Raw genomic sequence first — 6000 nt, 5'->3', positions numbered from 1 at the left:
GAGGGAGGGAAGGGGAGGGAGAATACTCTCATTTGGGATAGGATCATAGATTTTAGGCACATTTGGCCTGAGCGAGGTTTTTCCTGAGAATTCTGGATTGGGCTAGGATTGGGGTGGGGTGGGGTTGGTGGGGGTGGGCATAGGAAGCTGAGGTTGAGGTTAGCAGTGAGCCAGAGTGTGTGCGTTTGTGTGCGCTTGCGCGTGTGCGCCTGTGCATTGGGTGTAGCTGTCAAACACCTCTGTTCTCTTGCCTCCATCCCATATACCCTGGACTGGGCTTGCATGAGTTTCTCTGCCTGGACTTCTTCCCTTTCTTCCCCTACCTGGAGAATTTATCCTGCAAGACCTAGTTCATAAGGCATCTCCTCTAGGAAGCCTTCCCAAACCTCAAGTAGCAAATTACTAATGAATAATGACAGAATCATGAGGACTTCCATTTTTAAGGGTCTGCTTTCCCATTACTCTAAGAAATCCCTAAACAGAGACTGGGTCTTGTTCACCCACATACCCAAAGCCAAAGCCATTACCACCTGATTCAGATCTTCTCCTGATCTGTGTGATATTTAAATGTATACAGTGGGAAGTAATCAGCCTTGGGAAGGCTCTAGAACACCAATTAGTTAATGACATGACCATCTTCCCCTGCTGGAGTGCCCCCCTAACCCTTAGCCCGGCACAGCCAACTGCAACCAAGTCTCAGTTCTCCAGGTCTTCTCCAGCCCACCCCCTCATCCCCACCCGCATGGCTCCTCCATCCACTCTCACTTGGATGCTGTAGCAGACACTAACTCATTTCTCAGCTGCCAGCATTAAGTGTTTTCCAAAAATGTGAAGACTCTTTTTGAAACTCAAATCTGACCATTTTGTCCCCCAGATTGAAACCTTTCCGAGGCTCCCCACCGCCTCAAGACAAAGTCTACACTTCTCACTGAGTTGAATTAGGCTCCATGCGTTCTGGCTCCTGCGGTGGCCCTAGCTCTCTCCACAAACACGAGCCCAGATCTCTAATGCCTAATTCTACCCAGCCACACACCCAGGCCCTCACACACACTGGTTCTTCTGTGTGGAATACAACCTCCCAACCCTCCCTATCCTTCTGCACAAAATCCCTACTAACAGCCTATCCTATGCCCACGAGGGCGAGTCAGGTGATGTTTCTGGGTTCCTACAGACACCTGTGCTCTCTCCATCCTGTCTGGGCCCCTCTGCCTGTGTCTTCGCACCCCAGCACAGTCCATTCTGAGCTGTGGGTCTGTCTTCCCCTTAGGAGTGAGCCCTGAGTGAGGCAGGGCCCAGGGCTTTCTGGTCACTTGGTACCACTCAGCTCAGAGCTGACATGAATCAGGGAACACTGGGTGAATGATTCTGTTAAATGGCTTGGGAGGTAGGTGGTGATACGTGGGAATGAGAATTTTCTGGGAGGATATTTAAATGTATCCAGTGGGAAGTAATCAGCCCTGGACACACCTGTCCCAGGGAGGCTTTTCAACCTGCTCTTGAAAACTGAGGGAGGTAAATACTTTAAAAACAGAGGAATTATTTGTTTTTTCAAAACGAGAAACGAAGCCAGGCCAGGATTACATTTCAATCCAAACACAGACAAGCACAGGCAGATATCAGATGTTCACCTGTGCACAACATGTTCCACGTGCTTCCATATGTACACAAGAACACACACATGCACACACACACACACATCCATACACTTATACATAGTCACCCACTTGTGCTTTCATACAGACCAATGTAGAAGCACAGTCATGCTCCAGATTGGACACAAAATACACTGTGGACATCCCCCAAACACGATCTCCCAAAACATGGGTACTTAAGCTATGCACACAGAGGCAGAGACTGGTGAGCATTCAGGCACACCTGTCTAGAAACACACCCCATATCAGCTGCTCACACAAATGTGCACATGCAGACATTAACTGGATACCCACTTATTACACACAAACACATAGCCCACAAAGACTGGCGCATAATAAGTTAATCAACATGAACATGAACATGCTGAAACATACATGCACACACCCAGAAAGACATACATAAAGATAAACATGACAGAGGCATCTGGGAGACTCCACTGAACAACACAATACAACATACAGCTAGCCAGAGCACACAGAAAGCCTACCTCACAGAGCACCATCGTCTGGAAGCTCCATTTCCCATCCAGGGGGTTAAAGGTCAGCTGTATGGAGAAAAGGATGGGGAGGGAGGGTGGGAGGTGTCTATAAAATCTCTGTCTCACTTCCCCTTTTCCCAAAGGAAAATCTTTGGGAACTTTGGGCTAGAGAATGTAAAAGCCAGGATAGGGCCGAGAGAAATTCCCATTCATATCTTTAAAAACTTTTATTGTATCTTTTTTAAAAATAAATACCTTTATTTCTTTTTATGTGGTGGTGAGGATTGAACCCAGTGCTTCACATGTACCAGGCAAGGGCTCCACCACTGAGCCACAACCCCAGCCCTCCCAACCATATCTTTTATTCTACAGATTAATAAGGTCTAATAACAACCAGGAAATAACATAGCCAATATTTACTGAGCATTTTCTGCTTTGCACTAAATGTGCATTAACTCATATGTTCCTTAACCAAACAGTCTGAGAGGCAGGTGCTGTCCCTGACCCCACAAGGCTCCATGAAGTCACCTGTTCAAAGTCACTCAACAAAGAGAGAAGTTAAGATTCCAACCCAGGCCTTCACTTTGTTATTCATAATCCATCTAGGTAGGAATTCATGTGTGCAGAAAGGGAAACTCACTGGGGCAAGGGCAAGGCATTTTCCTGGGGTTCACCACTTGCTCACTAACTTGCCACTCCAACGTGACTTCAGACATGAATCCTTTAGCCCATGGAAATCAGCAAGAGCAAACACACTTGACTGACCTCTCCCCAAATCCTGCTCCCATTCAGACACTCCCATCCCTTCCCTGGACAGATCAGGAAAGCCTGTTTGAACATTCATAACCCTTCCCTCATCCCCTGGTCAACTTCATTGAGGAACAAATTCTCCAAACATCTCCCTCCCTTCTAAAATAAAACAGGGGGTGGGTAGGGGATAGGAGAGGTCCAGGCCTAGGGCCAGCCCAGGTGAAGGCCAGTAATCAGGATTAGAGGGACTGGATACTGCCGCAGTCTGGCTGGGCACAAATCACGAGCCACTCAAGCAGGAACAAACTTTATTTCCAAACTCCACCAGCACACTCCCCGGGAACTCTCCCGAACGCCACCCACGCAGCTCCTCCAGCAACACACCACACACCAACCGGAACTCCCACCACCAGAACTTCACCAACCAACTCGAACTCTAAAGGAATTCCCGCGAGAGCTCAACCGGAACTCAACGGGAACTCCGAGAGAACTCAAAAGTCATCATCTTAATGGCTCGCTGGCATCACCTCTCAACCACTACTTCTGGCAAAAATGCACGCGTCATCCTGACTCAGCTGCGGCCCTCAACAGGATACCTGACAAGCCTGTGCTAATTCTTTTCCCCACCTCTTCCCCCTCCAATATCAACAAACAACTTTTTTTTTTCTCTCTGCTTTGTACCCTCCCCACAGGTTCCAGAGTCCAGTGGCCTAAAAGAGATTGAGCAAAATGTCAGTCCTGGGAGTGCCAACCTCGCCCACCTCCATTTGTCCTGTGGGCGGGCAAATCTGGAAGGTACAACCACCAAGGCCTGCCCAGCACTCTGCTGGCACCCCTCTCAAGGTTTAGCTGAGGCCAATCCCAAACCCAGATAGGGCCAGTCTGAGCACCTACCTAACACAATGTCAGAATCTCCTGGGCCGAACCTCAGAGCCTCGATGGTTGGTTACCTACCCTTCCTCCCTTCTGAAGCCAACTCCATGACCACCTGGGTCTACTCTTAGAACCCTCTTGGTACCAGAAGAGGTTCTGATCTTCTTTTGTTGTCCAGTTAAATGACAACTTCTTTTCCACCCTGGTGTTTATCTGGGGGCAATCTCGATGCCAACCCAATGCCTCCCCATTTAGCACCTACCAGATACTGGTATCTGAACCTGCAAATAGAATCCATGTGCCCACTGCTGATGCCAGTCTCAGCACCCACCTTCTGCCACACCTGGTCCTCATCTGGCCCCCAGGGTGGGCTGGGTCAGGCAAGGAAGAGAGAAGTGGGGAGAGTTCAAAGCCCAGTTCTATCACTTATCACCCAGGTGCCCTCAGTGAGGTGGGTGATGAGGGACCTCATTGTCAGAGAGATTTAAAGATCATGCAAACACAGACTCCATCTTCTCAGAGAACAACAAGATCACTAAGGGTGACTGTCCTTATTGTTAAAGAAAAGTGTCAATGAGGGAAGGGCAGTAGGGCCACTCGTCCCTTCTCTGCGCCCACCCTCAGCATCACAGGGCCCACACTGGACCTGACCCAAATGTCCAGTTCCTTCTGGCTGCTAATGATAGTCCCTGACAAACCAGGAATCACTCTTAAAAGAGACTGAACGCATCGTCAAATAGGATCTTCTACAGCCCAAATGTTCCCCATCCACTAAACAAAATCCAGAAAGGGGAAATGTAGAAGCAGAGCAGGACAGGGGGGAGTTTAGGGCCTTGGCCTCAGGTTTCTCATGTGATCGCTCCATGTTCATCCTGCATCTGTCCTCGGTGCACCTTATGTGAAGTGGGAAGCATGCATATTAGTAAAAATAATACCATAGAAATGATCCAGTAAACCCTGTGGGCTTCCCTAGGACCAAGGTAGGAACCCAGGGGGGCTGTCTGTACATGAGGACCCAGGAAACTGTCAGCATGTGCCACCATGTTCTTGTTGTCATGACTTTCTCAAGGTCTGAGCAGAGTCTCTGTCCACTGTGACTGTGAGTTACTCCTCTCTGGTTCTGTGCAAAGTCCCGCTGAAATGTGACTCTGGTCTTCTACCTGGTTCCCAGCCACACATGGGCCCTGGAGGAGCTGATTCTGTTTTGCCCATCCTGGCCCCACCTTGAGGTTCCCATGATGAGACTGGGTGTCAAGGGCCAGCACACAGGAAAGTTAGGTCAGATTCACGGCACTGTCTTTCCTTATCCCATCCCTTCTCCCTTCCCTGCATTCCCCTTCAGCTGTTCCACTGAGCTTTCTTCTACTTTTTTATCCCCTTACCCCACTATACTGGATTAGCTTCAGCAGAGAAAACATCCTCCCTTTGAATTTTGGAGAGTGGCTTATTTCACTTAGCATGATAGTCTCCAGTTCCATCCAGCAAGTGCCATAAAGTCATTCTTCTTTATGGCTGAATAATACTCCATTGTGTATATGTACCACATTTTCTTTGTCCATTCATCTATTGAAGGGCACCTAGGTTGGTTCCATAGCTTGGCCATTGTGAATTTTGCTGCTATCAACATTAATGTGGCTGAGTCATGGTAGTATGGTGATATTAAATCTTTTGGATATATACTAAGGAGTGGGATAACGGGGTCATATGGTGGTTCCATTCCTAGTTATTATGTATTATATATGAATATACCACAGTGAATCTCACCATCATGTACATTCATAAGACACTAATTCAAAAAACTATAAGTAAATAGCAGAAAGATTAGTAGAGTAAAGGGAAGGGAACAGGTGGAGAGGGGAATGGAGGGAAAGAGGAAGGATTGGGGACTGAACTAGAGCAGATTATATTCCATGTTTGTATAACTGTGTAAAACGAATCCTAATGTTATGGATAACTAGAAAGAACCAATGACACACACACACACACACACACACACACACACAGCCATCAGGTAAACAGCTGGGCTCAAGTGCTCACTCCAGAATCCTGTGGGAATTCCCTCTCAGGAACTCCACTCCAAGCTCTGGGGCCTTCTCACCCCAAGCCATGCACATCTAGAACCCTTAAATCTATGTCCCTCCTCACCAAAATACCCCCAAATCCACAGCCACACATCTTGTCTTATTCCAGTGAAATCCAGACCTTGGGATCCTTTCCTTCTGAGACCTTGAAATTTGCACCTGTAG

This window comes from Marmota flaviventris, chromosome 18, assembly GCF_047511675.1.
Source record: "Marmota flaviventris isolate mMarFla1 chromosome 18, mMarFla1.hap1, whole genome shotgun sequence".
Classification (NCBI taxonomy): domain Eukaryota; kingdom Metazoa; phylum Chordata; class Mammalia; order Rodentia; family Sciuridae; genus Marmota; species Marmota flaviventris.
Note: the sequence above shows the minus strand (reverse complement) of the source record.